Here is a 23,183-nt window from a genome sequence, read left to right as displayed (position 1 = left end):
AGTGCATTTAGTATGCCCAGAAATACTAAATGGCTTAATAAGTATTTTCACGTGCATCCTCTTAATCTACATGTAAAGATTCTAGCAAACAACAGTCTGCAATAGAACCACCCCGTAAGCACTCCAGATCACAGATGTAGCCCATGATTTGTTTGTCTCTGCAACGGGGTGTATTCGACCTTTGCAGTGCTGTTCTGGTGGCCCTGCAGTCCTACTACACCCTGCTCCAAGAAGGGACAAGCTGGAAGGACAAGAGCAGTGGAGTTGGATGCTCCAAGCTTGCCTAGAGATATATCTCCAGAGTGGTCATTTTGGAAGCCACAGAGTCCTAGTCCTCCATGGGTTAGAAGGGCTAGCAACAGCCAATGAGGGCCCTGCTGGCCCAGATAAAAGTAGCTGCCTGGCCTTAGCAGTTCAGTGCCTGACTGGGACCAGAGGGGTAAGGAAGGGTGCTCCTCTCTGGCCAAAGGAACCGGAGAGATGGACGGGTTTGTTTTCTGGCTGCATTTTGCATAGCTGGGTTTGCAGGGAGAGAGAGGACCTAAGAACTTTAACCCTGAGATAAGGGTGAAGCTAAAAGGGCTAGGTAGGAAGAGGCCCAGGAAGAAGCAGCAACTAACTAAATTGAGAAATATGTGGCTGCTGTTTATAATGGGCAGCCCTGGGGGCTCCTATTGGCCACAGGTAAAGTGGCATAAATCCCAAGAAGGGGATAGAACTTCTTTGGCAGCCTGAACAAAGGGCTGAATTTAAAGGGCTCAGCGCTGCGGCTGAAGACCCTAGTGAAGGCAGATAGACCATTTATTTATTGGCCTCTTTAATAGCCTGGAAGGGGTCCAGTTGGACTTTGTGACTTGACTGGAGGACCAGAGAGCCACCAGAGACCCAGCTGGGGTCAGCCAGGTGAGAAAAGGACTGTGATACTGCCCCCCCACTGCTCAGAGGCTCTCCAGAGGTGAGGGCCCCATTACAACTTGGTACTCGAAGTGGGTTTTTGAGGGTTGGCCACTGAAACAAGGGGAGGGGAAAAATTTAAAAATTGAAGAATTGATGCGACTTCTATCCCAGCAGCAGCAGCACAGCTCCGCTGAAAATCAGCAGCTACTAGCTGAGAGGCCACAACGGGCCCAGCAACATCAGGCTGTGCTCCTGGAGGTGCTTCAGCTGCACTAGCAGCAGAAACAGGAACCGCCATTTCAGGAGTCACAGTTACAGAGGCTAACTAGCTCAGTCCCTCCAAATTTGTTGAACCCCAGTCCAGGGATACCCCTGGCCAAGATGGGGCCCCATGACGCAGGCCTACCTGGTCACATCTGAGCATGTAGCCACAACCACATCCTGGAGTAGAGAAACCTGGGCCATCCGCTTGGGCCCTTTCCTTTCCAAGGAAGTCCAGGTGACCTGCCATGCTCTAGATGAGGAAACAGCTAGAGATTATAATGCAGTGAAAGCCGTCATGCTTGACCGGTTGGTCAAGAAACATAGTGGTGTAGATTCCAGTCCAAGCCTTTTGCCTCGGGGGCTTATATGCAGGCAGTAGTCCAATGTCTTAAGGACCGGGCCACCTAATGGCTCAATCCAGGGACCCACATAACTGCAGAGATTATGGATGCTATAATATTAGAAGAGGACTTAGATATATTGCCAAGAGCAATTAAAACATGAGCTCAATGGCAATAGCCCCAACTTGCTTGCCACCATAGTCCAGTTTATCAAAGATTATTTACTGGCCACCTGGCCCAGCCAGATCCCTCGGTTGAGGTCGGACAACTGGAAGACCCAGTTTCCGAGGAAGGAGATCCTGGAGCTCTGAAAAAACTCAGAGGGAAGCCCCTCTGGACTTGGCCTGGTCCCTGAAGCCTCTGTCATGGTGGTTGCTGACCATCTCGCCATGGACCCAATCCAGAAAAGCCAAAGAGAAGGGGTCAGATGGAGCCTACTAACAACCAGTAATATGCTTCTGCTGTGGCAAGCCAGGGCAACTCAGTCAGTCATGGAGTGTCACTTCCTAGATTGTAGGGTTTTGGAATAGTAGTGACGGCCTTGACTTGGACCAGTGTCATAAGGCAGGTGTAGCACAAGTTGATGGGAGGAGGTGCACTGTGGTGAATTCAGGGTGCTCCCAAACTTTAATTCCAGAGTCGTTCAATCCTAGTGCCCTCCAATATAACTGCCCCGTGAAGGTGACCAGTGGACATAGAGATGTCCACTCCTATCCCACAGTGTGGGTGCAGCTGAAGGTCAGCAACCACAAAGCAAGAATTCAGGTCGGTGTAATGAAGAGGTTGCCCTAGAATATTTAATCATGAGAGACTGGCAACAGTTCCCCTCATTGCTATCCACTCAGTCAGGTTCTGCACTCAAGCTGTTCTGGCTGAAACAGCCCTCCCAGCAGCTGGAAGATATTTTTCTGACCGTGAAATCCAGACTTTGGGAGGGGCCTGCTCAACCTGGGAAACATAAAAAGACTAAAAGACAATGCCAGGAGGAAGGGAAAGCCTGGTTACAGGGGAGACGGAACTAGGGGAGCCCACTCAGCGGGTGAATGATATCCAGCCAAAAGGTGGTGACATCTTCTGATCAGGAAGAACCCCTACTGGAGAACCACCCATCTGACTTAGAGCTATCCTATTTAATGCAGGCCCATGATTTCGTGGACAGAAGGAAGACACCACCTTGAGAGAGTCATATACCCGGATAGAAGTGATAGAGGGAATGGTTATCCAGGAACACAAGCAGTGCAATTTCCCCATTTTGAGCTAAAAATTCACATGCTCTATCAGGTTGATCTTAACGTGAAAACAGAGAAACTTGCTACCAGCTCCTGGTATCTTGGGAGGCCATAAAAGAGGTCTTATAGCTGGCACATTCAATACCATCAGCAGGCCAGCTTGGCTGGGAAAATACATTAAACCACTTATAGGCCCAGTTCTTTTGACCGGGGCTCTATAAGGCCAACTTCTGTGCATCTTGTCCTGATTGTCAATAGGCTGCACTAAAGGGCTCGGGAAAAGAACCCTTAGTCCTCCCTACCTCTCAAAGATATGCCCTTTGAAAGGATAGGGGTTGACATTGTGTGGCCCTTAGAAAAAAGTGCAGGAGGACACCAACATATATTGGTCATGGTGGATATGCCACATGATACCCAGAGATGGTCTCCAGGCACTCAGTAATGGCACCAACTGGAGTGAGGGGACTGGTCTAGCTTTTCTCTCAGGTGGGCTTACCCTCAGAGATTCTCATGGACCAAGGACAAACTTTGTCTCAGATACTAAGGGACGTATGGACTCTCCTAAAGCTTAAACCTTTAGGACCTCAAGACCTCAGTGTGCCACCTCCAAATGGATGGCCTGGTGGAAAATTTTTATTGAACCCTAAAAAATATGTTTAAAAAGTTTGTAAATACGGACCCTTGCAATTGGGACCAACTCCTGCCATACCTTCTGTTGGCAATACAAGAGGTGCCACAGGCATCGACAAGATTTGCCCCTTTCAGATTACATTATGGCCAACAACCCCAAAGAATCCTAAACCTGCTCAAAGAGACATGGGAGAAGCTGCCGTCCTAGGCCCAGAATGTAGTCTAATACATAGTACAGATGTCTGAATGATTAGATAGTGTATCATATTTTGCTCAGGAGAATCTGGGGCAGGCTCAACAAACCCAGGCTTGTCATTATAATAAAGGAGTGTGATGTTGCACTCTATATGATTTTATGAAAATATGCTAATGAGTGTGAATATAATGTAACTGGAATATGCTTCATGCAAAAGGTCTCATAAGGTATCATTACAAAGCTTATAATCTACTGAGTGTGGTCATCCTATTTGTATAAATGTATCACTCTTGTATCTGAAACTAGAAATATAAAATATAACTCTGAGGGCCTATTGTAATTATGCAAAGTGTGGGCCATTAATGGTCGTTTGAAATCTTGATGGCTCCCATCAACCAGGACAATTGACTGTAGATGGCTCTGTTTGCTTGCAGGCCTTCCTGTGAGTCAGGCTGGGAGGAATGAAATCTTGGAGTCTTACAGTGACATGTGATTATGTCACCTGAACTGGAATCCATCTTTAAGCTGGTGCTTTTCCATTGAGAAGGAGGGGTGGGAACCCAGAGAGGGATAAAGGATTCCTGCCTTATGCAAAAGATATATAAGTGGGTGGAACAGAACAAAGGGGGCTGCAATCCCCTAGCTACCACCTGAGCTGGAACAAGGCCTGTACCGAGGAAAGGATTGGGCCCAGACTGGAAGTCATCCAGTCTGTGATAGAAGCTTATTGAAACATCTGAGGGTGAGGTTTTATCTGTATTCAGTTTTCTTACTGTAGTAGGCTTAGACATGGGTGTTTCATTTTATTTTGCTTGATAATTCACTTTGTTCTGTCTGTTATTACTTGGAACCACTTAAATCCTACTTTTTGTATTTAATAAAATCACTTTTTACTTATAAATTAACCCAGAGTATGTATTAATACCGGGGGGGGGGAGGGGGAAACAGCGGTGCATATCTCTCTATCAGTGTTATAGAGGGCGAACAATTTATGAGTTTATCCTGTATAAGCTTTACACAGGGTAAAACGGATTTATTTGGGTTTAGACCCCACTGGGAGTTGGGCATCTGAGTTTTGGAGACAGGAACACTTCTTAAGCTGTTTTCAGTTAAGCCTGCAGCTTTTGGGGACATGGTTCAGACCTGGGTCTGGGTTTGTAGCAGGCTAGCATGTCTGGCTCAAACCAGGCAGGGCCCTGAAGTCTAAGCTGGCAGGGAAAACAGACTAAGAGGTAGTCAAAGCATATCAGGTGGCAGTCGCAAAGGGTTTTCTGTGATCCAACCCATCACAGTGCCACTGGGGAAGGCGGGGTTTTTGGCGGCCTGGCGCAGCGCTCCGGGAGGGGTGGGGGTTTGGTTGGTGCGGCGCTCTGGGTGGGCAGAGGGGTTAGGTGGCCCGGCGTGGTGCTCGGGAGGGGGGGGGGTTCAGCGACCCGGCACGGCGCTCGGGAGTTTTGGGCAACCCAGCACTCGGGAGGGGGTGCGGGGGTTTCGGCGGCCTGGCGCAGCAATCGGGGGGGGGGGGGGGCGGGGGGTTTCGGCGGCCCAGCGCTTGGGGGGGAGGGGGTTGGCGGCGTGGCCCTGGGGGGTGGGGATGTTACGGCGGGGTGGCGCTCTTCTTTTTTGCCAGGGGCGGCAAAAAAGTTACAGCCGGCCCTGGTAAGAAGCAAATACTGTGCTACAGATATAGCTTAGAGCAGCCCCTTGTCTGGTCCTAATTTAAGAGCAGCCTGTAGCCAGTAGATGTCATACAATGTTATGACAGTTTGTTGGTTGGCTTTCAGTATATGGGATATCTCCAGTGCCCTTAAACATGTTAGACATCCAGCAATACAACAGAAAATATGGCCATAAATGATTTATCCCGAAGTGGTTGTTATTGGCTTGGCTGTAGTGTGCCTGTGAGCAATGAGGCATCTGTAGTTTATTCGGACTTCTCTACAGAAAACCAAAGTAATTGAAGGGAAGGAAAAGATACTAGGTGTTGATAATATGCCTACAATCAGCACACAGAAATAGTCATAAAAATGGCAAACATCTGCACGGTGTGTGTAAAGGATGTTGTCATAGGATAAAAGGGGGTTGTACACAGCAGCAGTAGATCAAGATGACTATTAATGACTTAATTTAACAGGAGAAGCTATTAATAAATTCTAATTACAACAGCAATTAAAATGAGGCCAAATAGCTACTAGAATTCATATTCTGAAGTAAGGAATTGTATAAGGCCTTCCAAGAGGGCAGCAAACAAACACCACTGAGTGATTGGTGCCTGCATTTCAGACACTGAGTACTGAGTTTAACTGAGTATTGGGACACATTGTTTTACTCCTCAAAAACAATTGTAAACATTGAAGCTGCTCAGATATGCAGTACACCAAACCCAGAAGGTGCCAGTAGCGTAGGTACTACAGCAGCTAGGCCTTGTAGGCACATGCCTTGGTGGGTCCCAAAAACCACTCAGACATGAGGCTAAGGGAAAGGGTATTTTACTAGAGCTGGCAGGAAAGGGAAAGTTTAGAAATAAGCCGGGTACGAGACTTAAACATGCATAATTTAGAGTAAACAATAGTGGCTCTTGTTTGGGTCTCTGGCACAGTCCAATTTTGAGTTAGGGCTCTTCAGACCTAGTGCCTGGGGTGCCCTCTCCCTATTCTCTATTTGAAGCAAATGGATGCTTACAGATTTGCAGACCAGGCTCAGTTAGTGTCTCTCATTGGGGCCCCTCTTCACTGACTCCCTGCCCAGCCACTGCGGCTCCCCCCATAAGTCCCGTGTAGCCCTGCACCTAGCTGTAACATCCAGTAGTCACAGCCAGTTCCACACGCAGCTCTACATACTATTCCTGGGGAATTCTCCCTGCTTACCATGCGGTTGCTGCTTCCACTTCTCTGCAGCTGCTGGCTAGATACACAACTGCTGATCCCAAACAGAGCCCAGACACTTCCTGGTGTGGGACCTTTCCCTTTACCTGATCAGGAGGAAGGGAATATGCAGTGGGGAAGAGCTGATAAGAGTTGTAGTCCAGTTTAACAGACCCATCACATTTTTAACACACACACAAAAGCAGTTTCCTTTTTTTCTGAAGTGCCAATCAGTAAATTAAAGGTAACAATTTTGAGGGGGAAGAGTGTAGAAGTGAAACATTCAAAATGAATGCAAATATGATTAGCTATTTTTTAAAAATGATCTAATCACATTAATTACAACAATCTGTAATCCATTATCCCCTCTTTTTTCCCCTCTGACTACAGAGGTGTTAATGGGCCACTTCGCCTTGAATGGTCTCTTAGAATGTGTGTTAGCTACTTATCCTAAATAATCTGTTGTACCTTGTGTTTAGCTGTGCCATTCTGAGTACTTTCCCCAAACTAGAAGAAGAACTCTGTGCAGCTCGAAAGCTTGTCTCTCTCACCAGCAGAAGTTGGTCCAATAAAAGCTATTGCCTCACCACCCTGTCTCTCTAATAGGCTTGGGCTATCACAGCCAGTGGCGTAGCCTGGGTTGCTGCCAAGGAGGAGCGGCGGAGAAAAAAGGCACCGGTCCTTCGGCGGCATTTCGGCGGCCCTGCGAATGCGCAGAAATGACACCGAAAGACGGAGCGGTGCATTGCAGGGCCGCCGAAATTATTCTTATTTGAGCGGCCCCACTCCCCTGGGCAGAGCGCCGGCCCCGCTTCCCCATCCAGAGCGCTGTCTGGGGCACCGAGACCCCCAGCCACACTCTCAGGGCTGTAGTCCCGGCCGGAGTGACGGGAGCCCGCGGCCCCATCCGGAGCGCTGTCCAGGGCGCTGAGACCCCCGGCCATGCTCTCAGGGCCGGAGTCCTGGGCAGAGCGCCCTGAGTCCCGGCCACGCTCCCCCGGGCGGAGCACTGCTACTTCGGGCACCGCGGAGCAGGGCCGCTGAAGGACGGAGCGGTGCATGTGGAGGTTCGGCGGCCCTGCGAGTTCTGGGCTGGGGGAGCAGGTGCTCCCCCTGCTCCCCCCCTAGCTACGCTGCCTGGGGGGCAGGAAAGGGAGAGCTCAGGGGCTGGGCGGCAGCAGGCAAAGGCAGGACGCCTCAGCTCTCCCGCCTCAGGCTGCCCGCACCCGAGCCCTACCTGCAGTTAGCCGAGGTTGGCGGGCGAGCCTCACGTCCTTCCTCCACGCCTCCGCTGCCTGCCTGCCTGGCCCTTCAGCGTGCCTGGCAGTTTCCCGCCTCCTCCCTGAGCACCCCTCACCAGGCCCCACCCCGACTCCACCCCCTCCCTGCCCCTATTGGAACCCTTCCCAAATCCCCACCCCAACTCCACCCCCTCCCTGCCCCTATTGGACCCCTCCCGAAATCCCCGCCCTGGCCCTGCCTCTTCCCCAGCACGCCGTGTTCCCCCTTCCTTCCAGGCTTGCCACGCTGTTTTGCGGCCCAAGCGCTGGGAGCCAGAGGGAGAAGTAGAACGCGGCGGCGCGCTCAGGGGAGGAGGCGGAGGTGAGCTGAGCTGGGCAGGTCGAGGACCGGGGCACCCACGGAGTGGACGCCCAATGCACCACTTTGGAGAATGTGCTCAGTGGGGGAGCGGCCGCTCCCCCTGCTCCCCCCAAGCTACGCTACTGACACGGCTACAACAACATTGCAAATATGAAGCTCTTATTTAGCTTCAATGAGTTAAGAGCTGCACATGCATATATTCTTGCATATTATTATGCTTAAGGGTTATGTTAGCTCACACACTCTTGCTGAGTGTTGCTTTATTATATGAAAATAAAGCTCGGAGTGCTTTAGAAATCAGTGTGAATTCCTTAGTATTTGTACCCTAGCTAACTAACTGTAAAATCACTAAAAAGAATGAGTACTTGTGGCACCTTAAAGACTAACAAATTTATTTGAGCATAAGCTTTTGTGGGCTAAAACTCACTTCATCGGATGCATGCAGTAGAAAATACAGTAGGAAGATATATATACATAGAGAACATGAAAAAATGAGTGTTGCCAAACTAATTATAACTAGAGTAATCAATTAAGGTGGGCTATTATCAGCAGGAGAAAAAAAACTTTTGTAGTGATAATTAGGATGGCCCATTTCCAACAATTGACAAGAAGGTGTGAGTAACAGTAGGGGGGAAAATTAGCATGGGGAAATAATTTTTACTTTGTGTAATGACCCATCCACTCCCAGTCTTTATTCAAGCCTAGTTTAATGATGTCCATCTTGCAAATTACTTCCAATTCTGCAGTTTCTTGTTGGAGTCTGTTTTTGAAGTTTTTTTGTTGGAGTATTGTGACTTTTAGGTCTGTAATTGAGTGACCAGGGAGGTTGAAGTGTTCTCCAACTGGTTTTTGAGTGTTATAATTCTTGACGTCTGATTTGTGTCCATTTATTCTTTTGCGTAGAAACTGTCTGGTTTGGCCAATGTACATGGCAGAGGGGCACTGCTGGCACATGATGGCATATATCACACTGGTAGATGTGCAACACCAATTTTTTCATGTTCTCTGGGTATATATATATATATATATATATATATATATATATATATCTTCTTGCTGTATTTTCCATTGCATGCATCCGATGAACTGGGTTTTAGCCCACGAAAGCTTATGCTCAAATAAATGTGTTAGTCTCTAAGGTGCCACAAGGACTCCTCATTCTTTTTGCTGATACAGACTAACACGACTACCACTCTGAAACCTGTAAAATCACTAAATGTCATGAATAACTTGCTTTAACAAAAGTCTTTTTTGCTGCAGTAAGAAGGATGTACCTCGATATAACGCTGTCCTCAGGAGCCAAAAAATCTTACTGCATTATAGGTGAAACCGCGTTATATTGAACTTGCTTTGATCCACCAGAGTGCACAGCCATGCCCCCCGAAGCACTGCTTTACCGCGTTATATCCAAATTTGTGTTATATCGGGTCGCGTTATATCGAGGTAGCGGTGTATATCTATGTTGAGATGGATGTGACAGGATCCCCGGGTACAACCTGGAAGTGGGGTACCGCTATGCCACTTAATTCTCCAGTCTGGGCTGTCTCTCACAATGCTTTGCCAGTAACAAGCAGCAAACCCCTCCAGGTGCTGCTATCACTCAGCACAACAGCATGTGGAGCCTCATACCCATCTAGATTGCATGAATGCTCCCAGAATCACAGAGAAAGGCACCAGCCAGTTCCCCCCAGCTCCGCAGCCTTGCACCCCAGAGCAGTACCATCCTGCCCTGGTCAGAAGCCTGACCAGTGTAAGTTTATAACCCAGTCTGCCCCTCCCTCAATGTGGAGAGAACATGCACAAGCCCCTATAAACTAAGCTGAGGTTTCCCAAGCACTTTAAGCAAAATACACTGTTTTAGGTAAAATATAAAATAGATTTATTAACTACAGAAAGATAGATTTTAAGTGATTGTAAGTGGTATGCATAAAAGGTCAGAGATAGTTATCACAGAAAACAAAAGATAAACATACAATCTAAATCTTAAACCTTATTACACTAGGTAGTATTTAGATCAAGCAATTTTCTCACCCCACTGGATGCTACAGTTCTTAGTACACAGGCTTCTCCCTTAAGCCTGGACCAGTCTGCTCAGATGAAGTCTCTGTCTTCTCAGCATTCTTGTTGTGTCCAGTGAAGGTGGGGGAGAAAAAGGCAAAGACATGCTGCCACTGTTCCCTATTTTATATCCTTAGTCTATGTGCCTAGAAGACACTTACCCAGACATGTCCTGGTGGGCTTTGCTGAGTCACCGGCATTCTTGTTGTGTCCAGTGAAGGTGGGGGAGAAAAAGGCAAAGACATGCTGCCACTGTTCCCTATTTTATATCCTTAGTCTATGTGCCTAGAAGACACTTACCCAGACATGTCCTGGTGGGCTTTGCTGAGTCACCGGCTTGGGCAATCCCCCTGACGTGGACTTGTGCAACAGAGTCATGGGGTTGAGCAGTCCCCATTGTGTGCTGCTTGGGCAACTGTTATTGAATTGTAAATCCCTTGATTGCAACTCCCCTGCTGATTAATGGTCATTGGACAGCCTCCTAGGTGGGGATCTTTTGTATGTCACGAGCAAATTTACAGCATATTTCAGTAACAACCATACAGCAAAATCTCATAAATTCATCCATACTAATGATATACATATTTGGACAGAACAACAGGTTTCAGCAGATCATGATCTTTCATATGATGTCTTACATGGCATGCTTTGTATGAAATATCACAATTACATGACAGTAGTGAATATAGGGGTTCCAGGGTGCTGCTTTGAAGTACAGAGTGCCACAAGGGGATAACCAGAACTGCATGCAGTATTTAAAATGTGGGCATACCATGGATTTATATATGTAGTGACATGATGATATTTACTGTATTATTAATCCTTTTACTAATGGTTCCTAAAATTCTATCTTTTTTGACCGCCACTGCACATGGAGTGGATGTTTTCAGAGAACTATCCACATTGACTCTAAAATCTCTTTCTTGAGTGGTAACAAAGGACCCACTAATACCTCCTTAAATTCTTCATAAAACTCAGCCAGAAAGCCATCAGGTGCCGGAGTCTTACCACTTTTCTATTGCTTCTATTGTTTCTTATGCTATTTCTTTAGTTAAAGTCTCTTAGTCAATTTTGTTTCCATTTGGCAAACCTGCTACTTCCAGATATTTCTGAGTAACTTCATAGCTTGGAGTATCTGAGGTATACAGGTTTTTAAAATAAGCAGCAAAAGTAGCACATATTTCATTACAGTGTGCAACTCTTCTGCTGATTAAATATAATGGAGAAATAATACATTGCTCTTAAATCCTTCTAAGCCAAGAGTTTCAAACATTTTCAGAGAGAGTGTCCCTAAGTGAAAGAAAAAAATGTGTGTGCCTCCCCAGAGTTTATTAAGACACTACAAAGAACTGAAAATCCTATACTTTACACAAAGACGAGTAATAGAGTAGAAGGGCTTTGAGCGTGAAGGGGTGCATGAAGCGGGGGAGGGAGGGAAGGTCGGGTCCTGCACCTGCAGTGTGTAACACGGAGGGGCAGTCAGGTCCTGTCCCCAAGGGTGTGACACAGTGGGATTGCATCTTGATCATGGAAAATCCAGTGGGAACAGGTTAGAGAGCAAGTCCCATGGCTCCTGTCCCACATGAGTAGGCCCAGCTCCCCACTTTGCCTCTGGCTCTCATCACAGCATCACATGATGCACCCAGATGTGTGTGGGCAAGGTGATGCCCCGTCTCCTTCCTGGCCCTGGTGCTGCTGGATCGCCTGCCATAAGATGAGTGGTGGCCGCTCAAATACAGTGATCTGGTCAGCCGGATGAAGCCCCTGGGCCACCAGTTGCCCATCCCTGATGTACTTGCTTAAAAGTGGTCAGGCCATGGCCTCAGCGACCCCTTTGGCTCCATGGCCCATGAGCCCATCATATTACTTCCAATGATGCATGACCTGACCGTGTAATGGTGCCAATTTCTGCAGATTTAGGCTGCTTCATTAAGGATTTAGAGATTAACCTGGAATCCATCTATAACCGAGGAGAGTCTGAATAAAATGTTTAATCTCTTTCCGCTCCGTGCAATTCTCTCCAGCAATCTGAGAGGTTGAATTGTTGGCACAAAGAAGTCAGTGCTGTAGTGAAGAGCAAAAATTGATTAATTTATCAAACAAACTTTGAGAAATAAAATCATGTAGTGAATGTTGAGAGGGAAGAACTGCAAAAGAAGTAAAGTTTCAAGAAGTAATGTTCTCTCTGGCTCTTCTAGGTTGATAGACATTACCATACCATTGGAGCATGGAATAGAGAGGAACATGTCCTTCAGGGGACCGGCATCCTTGTTAGTACTCAAGGAGTCCGAAAAAAGTTCCCCGGTTGGACAAAGGACCAACAGCTGAAAGGTATAGTATAGACAGCATTCAGTCCAGGAGCTGAGGGAAACTCTAGAACAAAAATCCTATTAAAACTTTATTGTCTTAATGACACTCTAGAATAATAAGCATTTAAAAGAATCTCATATAATTTTTCACCACTGATGGTGTAGATCTACTTTTGATTTCCCATAGCTTGAGCCATGAAACTAGATTAGTCAGTTTCATACAGTTTGTCCCATTCATTAGCACAATGTTGTGTGCTGGGTTTCCAACCTCCCTGGGGAATGTTTATAAAGCCTCCCAAAATACTAGTTAATGTTGACATTTGGGCCTCTACTATTTTATCATGAGTGAAATCCTACTGCCTTTGAAGTCAATGACAGTTTTGCAGTTTATTTGAATGAGTCCAGAAGTTCATCCTATATTTTTATAGGTGTGTAGGAGGGAGATGCATTTTTGGAAACTGGACAGTTCATCAGGGGATTGCAAAATTGTGCAGTACTATATGGAGCAGAGAAGGGGAGAAGAATGGAGTGTAAGGTCATGTTTTAACTTTCTCCCTTGCAGTCATTTTCAGGACTGAATGAAAAGTAAACAAGGCAATTGGGTCTTATAATCTATTAAGAACAGATCTGGTTCAAAGATTGAAGTCTTCTGTTTGAATGAGGTTAGCCAAATGCATACTGAAGGTTCACCACTAAGCTACAGTCATTTGTTTATGTCAAATCCCAAATTCCCTCTGATTTTTGGGTGAATTCAGGAATTTATGCAAACTGTTCACACACCCGTAGTTAAGTCTGCACACTGTAATAAAGCAGTTCACCCACTCCCAATTTTTTTGTTTTAAACACACTAGATAAAAACGAGACAGCTCTGTCTGGAATGGTGGTTTGTTTTTCTTTTAAGTCTTCATTAGCTATTTTGGTGTTTCTTTCCAGGTGGGATTTCTGCCTATAATGCAGGACTAGGAAACGTCCAGACCTATCCAAACATGAATATTGGCACAACCCACAATGACTATGCCAATGATGTTGTTGCACGAGCCAAGTATTATAAGAGAAACGGATACTGAATCTGGGAATTCTCTGCTTTTCAGATACATTGTGGCTCTTACAATAATCATTCAGGTGTTCAGGAGAGATACTATATATTTGGGGGAGATTAGAAGCTGAAACTGCAAAACCTTAATAATGCAAATAGCCCATTGTCAGCAGTAGGAAGACTTGCTTAAATAAGGGTTTGCAGTCTCAGGCACCAGATTTTTAAATTCTACAGGTAGTTAAACATTGTATCATACCAAAAGAAATAGTGATGGGAATATTAATAATATTCTACCACATCTGATTATTTCTGAGTTATTAAAGCTGCTCTGTCTAGCTATCATTAGTCTTCTGCCTTCCAAATTTTAAACATCTGCAAATTTCAATATTGGTCATTGTCTTAAGAAATAAAAAGTAGTCTCTTCAAAGAAGGAAGCCTGTATTTCCAAACTTTGTGATTTGGTTTGACAATTTATTTTTTCATTGCAGCACAACAAGCATCTGTCAATTTATTGTATGAGGGGGTTTTATCTGCATGTACTTTCATAGAATATCAGGGTTGGAAAGGACCTCAGGAGGTGTTCTAGTCCAACCCCCAGATCAAAGCAGGACCAATCCCCAGACAGATTTTTGCCCCAGATCCCTAAATGGCCCTCTCAAGGATTGAACTCACAAGCCTGGGTTTAGCAGGCCAATGCTCAAACCACTGAGGTATCCCTCCCTCATTAATCATAGAAATGCCTAGAGCCTGGGATTAAGGATTTCAATCAAATCAGAACTATTCAAATGGAAATTGAATAAAAAAATCTCATTAGGAACATAAGAACGGCCATAGTGGGTCAGACCAAAGGTCTATCTAGCCCAGTATCCTGTCTTCTGACAGTGGCCAATGCTAGGTGCTTCAGTAGGAATGAACAGAACATGTAATCATCAAGTGATCCATCTCCTGTTGCCCATTCCCAGCTTCATGGCCACCAAAGACTAGGAAATGAAGCAAGACTCAAATAATCAGCATCTGTTCAATTGCACCTTAGCAAAAGTTGGATAATGACTGTGACAGAGTGCTAGGCAAGAACAACTGAGCCAGTGCTCTGGTCAGGGCAGCTCCAATCAAACAAAGCAGAATGGAGCTGTTTAAACAGGGCTGTGCCTAATTTGTGACGGTAGGAGAGCTAGAAGACTAATTAAGCCAATAGAGGCTACAAATAGGCACAGGAAAGAAGTGGAGTGGGGGAAAGAGATAATTCTTCCCTGCTTGTTGCAGGAGCTGGTGGGCTTCTCACGGTTGTTGGAGCAGAGCTGTATAGAGTATGAAAGTGGTAGGAACTCACATTGTAAAGAAACTACACAAGCTGTTTGACCAGCAGAAGGGGCTCTGAGCAGTTTGTGGACTGGAACAGAGGCAGGAGCAGTGGGTCCTGTCACAAGGAGAACAATATTTAAAGCAGATCAACAAACTTCTAAGGGAATTGAATGAAAACAAATTGTGCTACATGAGATTATGGCTTTTTCTCTGCTGTCAAAGGCCTTAACACCTCATGAAATGAAAAGGAGTGATAAACTACTTGAGAAGACCTTAGTTCTATCTAGTACAGCATGTCTCACACTCTTTTGATTTCAATATCTGTAGTTGAGCACTTTTTCTGGAGTGCATTCAGAATCCACTAGCTCCCAGTGTTCAGGGGACTGACGGGATAAGGAGCACTTTTGAAAATCTGGTCAATTAATTTAGGAGTGCAAGGGTCTGAATCAATGTCCATTGCCATCAGTGGAAAGACTACTTTACTACCAATAGAAAAGAAACAATTCATGTTGGCATATAGACCTCCCTCAATCTCACTGTCCTGCTAGAAAACTCATAATATTCCATGTTCCTGAAAACCCAAGTGATCATTGTGGGCTTCATAAACATATGTTACAAAAATAACCTAAAAGGTAACATTACTGATCATTATTAAACTCAGAATATAGCCTGTTAGATTCCATCCGTCCAATCACACATGATTTTCTCATACCATTAGCCTCCATTGTCAAAACTTTCATCTAAAGTTAAACATGAGCATTTGTGTCTATTTTCAGATTTACAGAAATATGTGTAATGATGTTTCCTAGTGGTGTTGCAAGAAATACCTGAAAAATATCCATATTCCTTTTTTCCTACTCACCAAGCTATTTTCATCTGTGCATTTACCATGAGCAGAAATATCAAACAGCTTACGTTTTTTCAGTAGTGTCCTCTGACTTTCATGTAAAGATTCTTGAAAACAAAAGTCTGCAGTAGACTCACCTTGTAAGCACTCCAGGTCACAGGTGTAACCGAGATTTGTTTGGCCCAAATGAAAGGTGTTGTGACAGTCTATATCCTTATGCTTACCGTTTTTTCAAGACCTGTGGGATAAATCTGTAGCAGAAATGGCTACACTGGCTGATGCCTTTGAGCAAGCCCAGTTGTCCAATGAGTACAGAATGAGGGGCAGAAATCCAGTGTAAAGGGGGGAATCCCATTTCACCTGTGGGGAAAAACGAGCAGTTTGATGCCTAAGAACTCACCACTACAAAATTATTTGTCTCCTGGCAATCTCCACCACAAACCTCATGTGAAGGAGGAAGGCCCAAAGAGGTGTTACCAGAGTAACTCCACTGTGCAACTGAGGAATCTGTGCCCTAAGCTGAAAGAAATTAAGCCCCATCCAGTCCATGTGAATGTAGCTGTCATTAGCACAGAAACACCTGCAGTTTGCACGACAAGTTTTGTGGGGACTGGCCCTGCAGAGCCAGATAGGGAACATATTAAGGTTGTCAGGATCAATGATAGGGAGTGCATAGGCTGGAGAGATTCCAGTGCACAGATTTCTCTGGTTAAGCAGAATGTGGTCCAAGAGACTGATATTTTACCTGGTCAAATGGCAGAGCTTGTGTTAATAGGAAGATCTAGGATTCCTGTGCCTTTACCTAAAGTGCATGTGGAATGAGAAGGTTTAGAAAGTGATTTGACTGTGGGGGTGGTGGACAATATCTCTGCTGAAATGCTTGTTGGGAATGATTTTTTTCAAGTGGCTAAGGCTGTTAATGTGGTAACTTGCAGCAAAAGGGGCTATTGTGCTGGGATCCCAGAGGAGAGTGGTAAAATCCCAAAACTGCTGAGGGAAATAGAGAAGGTCTCTGACTCTTCTGCAGCAGAAGGAAACAGTGTCTTCAGGTGTGTGTGGGGCAGTGGCGGGGGGGGGGGCCTGAGGCTAACTCCTGCACGGTGGATAAAGGCAATACACCCTCAGGACCAGGGACAGGGGAGGTGATGCCTGTAACTGAAGAAGCTTTTCCAGTTGTCATCTGTCAGCATTTTGCAGATGAGCAAAGGGAAAATACCACTCTAAAGAGCATAAGGAAGTGTGTCCAAGAGGGGGTCCCAGGAAGGGAAAATGGAGAGAGGTTTTTTGAAGAAGATGGGAAATTGCTTAGGGAGGCCCCTTTGGGAAAGAACAAAAGCCCTGGGCAGCCCTATAAGCAATTGATTGTGCCCACCCACCATCACTGGTGGATTTTGCCACTAGATTTCCTGAAGCAGTAGCTCTGTCTAACATTGAAGCAGAAACTGTATCAAGAGCCCTTCTCATTATCTTTAGCAGAACTGGTTTTCCCAAAGAGGATTTTATCGTATCGTGGATCAAATGTCATGTGACAGCTATTCAGCGAGCTATGGAAGTTTTGTGTGATGAAACAACTTAAAACTGCCCCATACCACCCAGAAACAAAGGTTTGGTGGAAAGATTCAATGGGACCCTAAAATCCATGCTGGGAATGTATGCAAATAAAAGGGGTTAGAAATAGGACAAATTGTTACCATTCCTGCTCTTTGCTTACAGGGAGGTATCCCAAGAATCAATGGTGTTCTCCCTATTTGCTTTCCTATATGGAAGGAAAGTGAGGGGACCCCTAGATCTCATTGGAGACTCCTGGGAAGGGAACACTGAAGTAAAGGAAGAGCCAGTGACTGAATATGTGCCGAGGTTCCAGACAAAATTAAAAGACATGATGGGTATTGTTCAAACTAACCTCAAAGACAGTCAATCTAAACAAAATGTGTGGTATGACAAAAATACTTGTAAATGCTCTTTTGTAATAGGAGACTTGGTATTGGTGTTAAGCCCTGTGAAAAGGAACGAAATGTAAAATACTTGGGAAGGATGCTTTGAGGTCATAGAAGTAGTAAATGAAGATACATATCATGTTAAACAGCCTGATGGTAATGCTGTTTCACAACTAGTACGGGTAAACAGATTTAACATCTATCACAGCAGGGAAGCCAGGGAAGACCTGCTGTGTAGAAGGGGAAACTGAGGCACATCACCTCATTGATTTGATGGCTGAATATCAAAGTGACTCAACTCTGGAAAGCATTGATTTATGCAGTGAGTTAACACCAGTTTAAAAGGCAGAGGTGTTATGATTGATGCAAAAATACAAAGATGTGTTTTCTAACAAGCCAGGGAAGACACACTTGCTAACTCATAAGGTCATTACAAAAGGTCAACAGCCACCTCCCAGAAGACCTTACAGGGACACTGGCAAGGTACAAGAACAAATTTGTGCAGAAATATAAAGCATGTTAGACCTGGGAGTAATTAAAGAGTCCTGGGCAACTCCTGTGGTCTTGGTCCCTAAGAAAGACCACCCTGTAAGGTTTTATGTTGAGTATAGAAAACTCAGTTCTGTTACAGTACCAGATGTATATCCTCTGCCTAGAAATGAGGATATGCTTGACATTTTAAGCAAAGCTAAATATCTCATTTATTTTGATTTAACTCGAGGTTATTGGCAGATTGCTTTGGATGAGAATGCACAGAAAAAATCCGCTTTCATCACTGATAAAGGACTCTATGAATTCACAATGTTACAATTTGGTTTAATTAATGCTGGGGCAGCCTTCCAGAGGCTGGTCACCTAGTGTTAAATGGTTTACAGAACTGTGCAAGAGCATATGGACATGACATTGCAGTGTTCAGCACCATCTGGGCTGATCACAAAGAACACTTGGAAATTGTGCTGTCAGAACTCAAGAAGGCAGGCCTAAATATAAAAGCCTCACATTAATCACTTTTCAGAGAGAAGCGTGTGTGGCTGCAACAGTAGAATTTTGCCCTATGTAAGTAAAACAGATTAGGTGCCATGGTGCCAGTTGATGGGGCCCCAAGTCAGGGCTTCAACACAGGCCTCTCTTGTATAGATTAAAAAAAAGGACTAGAATAAAAGGATGAATGGAAGAAAGTATAGAAGCAGTAGATGAGAAGCACATAACACTCAGAGAGGTGTGGACCTCTGATGGCTTTACAGATGAGTCAGAATTAAATGGAGGTAGGAAAGAAAGCAGGATCACTGAATTTTTCCTGGCAATTTTAAATTCCAAATCTGGCAGTGTGTTTCCTGGGACCCTGCCATGGGCAACTTTTTAAAAAATGAATGCAGCTCTGAGGCATTTTAAAGGTGACTATGAAGAATTTGTAAGAAAAAATTAGGCTCATACCATTCTTCATGACATATAAAGAGAGCCCGAAAGAATTCGTTTTACGGTCTTAAGTTTTTTTTCTTCTGATATAATTATTAATCATTATTATTATACCTGAGAAGTATCAGGAATGCCGTTTGCCATTTGATCTTCCCCAACTTTAATTGGAGGACTTCTAGGAAGTCTTAAGGTTCAATCTTTAAGAAAAACTTCCCTTATCCAAAATGTTCATTAAGCATTGAAGGTATATAGGTGCTTTAGAGAATAATAACAAAATAAAAACTCAACATTTTAAAACAGCTGTCTAAAAATGATGTCAAGCCTCAACTGCTCAGCTTTCACTCTCTGCTCTTGCAGGTCACCATTTCACTAGTTCTCCAGTTAGCATAAAATCTTCCAGGCTAGGCTGGATCTGAATTTCTTATGTAAAAAAACATAACCAAACAAAAAAAAACTTTAGAAATATGTTGAGCCTTCTTTATAATCATAAAGTAGCAAAAATTGGGCACAAACCTGTTTTTCTTCTTTGCTGTTCATCTTTAACACCAAAAGTTACATGACCCTCTTCCAGTTTCCCTCTTCTTCTCCTTTGTCTTTTATTCAATTTTTTTTCAGTTTCTCTATCTCAGATCAGGAGACACCCACGGAAAAAAATAGCGAGTGCTTAGCACCCACTGGCAGACAGCTCCCCCTCTCCCATCCCAGCACCTCCTACACACCGCAATCAGCTGTTCCACAGCATGCAGGAGGGGCTGGAGGGAGGATGAGGAGTGTGACAGATTTTTGTTACCAATCTGCCTGGAGCGTCAAGTGATCAGGCTGATGCCGCAGGATGGTTTGGGGAGGAGATGATGAAACGCATCAAGTGTCTAGATTTTAAAGCTTTATTGATAAAATAATAAAATAACAGCGGAGAGTGCTGGAAATGCTTCCACGTCACTCAAAGGAAGGAAGAAAGCATTAATGCCACAAGCCCCAAACCCTAACCATTTTCATACTCACACCAAGCACGACCCAGACTGGCCAAGTCTAGGTGTAACGTCAGAAGAAGGCGGGGCGGGGGGGTGGACGGGGAGTGCTGTCCGGTGCCCAGGTCATCCAAGAATCTGCTGAGTTCTCTAAATTGCTCCAGCTCTCAGGAGGGTTTTTAAGTCCTGTGTTTCTCTGGGGGTGTCGTCATCCAGGGCCCTCTGTGCCTGGTGCTCTTTGTACCAGTCCCAATCGGCTTGCCGTGGCTGCCTTGGTTGCCCAAAACACACCGGCTCTGGAGAATTTGTTTTCCCTTCTGTTGGCCTTCACTGTCGCCACCTCATTCGCTCTGTTTTCACTGGTATCTTTGCAGCTCTGCTCCACTTAGTTCTCCTCTTCTCACGACTGGGCAGCTGTAGATATTTTGTCTGTAGATTTCTCATCGAGCCCATGACCTTGGGCCTGGGCCAGCGTCTTATCTTCACACAGAGCTAGCTAAAGTGCCAAGTTAACCTGCTCTCTGCTTCTTTCTTTCTTTCTCTCTCTCCCCCCCCTCTCTTGGCCTCTCGTATTCCTGTAAAGGAATCTTCTATTCCCCACTCACACACTTTTGACCCTCCCCAAAATGCTTTGCGATGCTTGCAACAGCATTAGGCACATACAATGCTGATCTGCCTTCCCTGGGGACTCCCTGAGGGAAGGGGCCATTGGGGTGTGACAGGAGCGGGGACAGGGCGCACTCGTGGGAGGGGACAGAACTGGGCAGGAACAGGTAGGGCAGGGTGGGGCCTTGGGGTAAGAGGTGGAGTGGGGGTGGGGCCCAGGGCAGAGCGGGGGCGGGAGGAGGTGGGGCGGGGGTGGAGGCTTGGTGGAAGGGGTGGAGTAGGGACGGGGTCTGGGGCTGAGTGGGGATTGAGCACCCCCAGAGCAAGAAGGAAGCCAGCACGTGTGCGCTCAGGAGTCATTTTCTATGGTGCTCTGAAATTCTGAATAGAATTTTTCTTTTTAGTCACATCCACACTATTTTTTTTCCTTTCAGAGCTGCACAGAGGATTGCAATTTGTCTTTGAGACCTACCTGCTTTTCTGTGTCTTTTAAGCTAATTTGCAATCTTGGGTATGGATTTCTCTGTATGTGGGTTGCTGTATGTTTTCCTGGCTGGCTTTGGCATGGAGGTAATGGCAAAATTGCAGATATTTATAAAATGTGATCTTTGAATGTTATGACACTATGTGCTCTTCATATTATTTAAAATCTGAAAAAGTTGATCCAGGTGAGTAAACTTACTTTGCTGCCATCAAACTATGATGCCATGAGAAAAGAGAGGGACAAAGTTTAGAATGTATAAATATGCACTAGAAGAAACAGGGAAGTCTTTGTGATGGTGTACCCCATAAGGCTTTATGGAATATGCTTATGAATGTATATATGACATAACTAGAATATGTTTTATGCTACTGTAGTGAGCCGGTGTGGCAGCACTGTGTCTCCGATAGGGCCGAGCTTCCTCCAACCCCAGCGTGGGCGGAGCCACTGGGTCCGGGACCCGCCCCTCCGAGGTCACGGCCCCGATCCGGAAGTATAAAAGCCCGCCGGCATTGCTCAGTGGAGCCCAGGCCGGCAGAGAGAACAGATGTCCTGGGCCAAGCTCCCGCTTGGGAGACAGCCACAGGCTGCGAGCCGCCTGCTACCCTGCCGCACCGGTCGAGCCTACCTCTCGCCAGGTACCCCGAGGAGGACTGGACACACCTGCCCCGGGCCAGCTACCCCGAGGAGGACTGGACACACCTGCCCCGGGCCCGCTACCCCGAGGAGGACTGGACCAGACTGCCCCGGGCCCGCTAACCCGAGGAGGACAGGACAAGCCTGCCCCATGCCAGCGACCCTGGTGGAGAGCCGCCGGACCTGCCCCCAAGCCCCGCATCGGAGGAACCGATGCTGCTGGACTGGTCCGAGCCCGGCGTCGCCAACGAGGTAGGCCCCGAGGGGGAACACAGAAGTAGCCCGGGAGTAGCTGACCCCAGTCAGGCTGCAGAGACTTGTGAGCCGATGTCAGTGTGTTTCGGCCAGGATACCCCACTGACCAGCAGCGGTAGTAACAGCTGCTAGGGCAGCGGGCTGGAACGCAGTGGAGTGGGTGGGCCTGTGTTCCCTCCTGCCACCCTGCTCATGGGTGGCAGGCTTCCCCCTCACCCAACGCTCAGGTGTAGGAGCCTGGGCTTATCTTAACTGCTTGTCTGCTCAACCCCTGCCCCAAAGGGCTTGAGCTGTGACTGTTTGTGCTCCACCCTGATCCAGGGCCCGGGCCTGCTTAAACTGTTGATTAGCGCTCAGCCCCTGCCTAAGGGCCTGAGCTCCCTGAACTGCGGGCCGCTCAGCCCCTGTGTAAAGAGACCTGAGCTTTGACTGTCTGCGCTATAGTGAGCCGGTGTGGCACCCCTCAGTCTTGGAGGGTAGAGCCCCGGCGCGACCCTACTACAGCTACATATGCCATGTAACATATCTATGTAAAGGTTATGATCTACTGAATACATTCCTCCTATTTGTGTGCATGTATCATTTTGTACTTGAAGTTAGGAATATTGACTGTATACTTGCTTGATTTCTAACTAGCCTAGTAGAGCATTTGGTCAGCTTCTTGAGAAAAGTGCAAATTAAGTGCCCAATAAAGAACCACTTAAGCCAACAATGAACTGGAAGATGCCAATCCACATCTGAGCTTTCCCAGGAATGTGTCTTGGCTGGTTAAAAACTGAGTCATGCATGGACATGCCTGTGCAGCTCGAAAGCTTGTCTCTCTCACCAACAGAAGTTGGTCCAATAAAAGATATTACCTGACCCAGCTTGTCTCTCTAATATGCTGGGACCAACACAGCTACAATTACACTGCATGAAAGTGCATACCTCCATCTTTGACTGGCGCTATCATGTCTCGAGAGTCTCATGCTGGAAATGCCCTAAAAGATGGCAGGGGTGACAGGGGAAATGGATTTGGTTTGATGCAGGTATTAGTCAGTAAATTTAAAAACATAGCCAGCTCCTCATCCTCCTCATAAAAGAATCCTAAAAAATGACTGGGGCTCTCTTTGCAGGGTAATCCTCACTACTACTGTCAAGGTTCCCTCCCCACTCTGAACGTTAGGGTACAGATGTGAGAACCTGCATGAAAGCCCGCAAAGCTTAATTAGCAGCTTAGGTTAACAGTAAGCTGCCACCACCAAGTGTGTTCCAAATCTTAGGGGAGAGCCACTTGGAACTCTGCCTTTCCCCAAATATTTCCCAAGTC

Source organism: Chrysemys picta, chromosome 1 (assembly GCF_011386835.1).
Source record: "Chrysemys picta bellii isolate R12L10 chromosome 1, ASM1138683v2, whole genome shotgun sequence".
NCBI lineage: Eukaryota > Metazoa > Chordata > Testudines > Emydidae > Chrysemys > Chrysemys picta.
Note: the sequence above shows the minus strand (reverse complement) of the source record.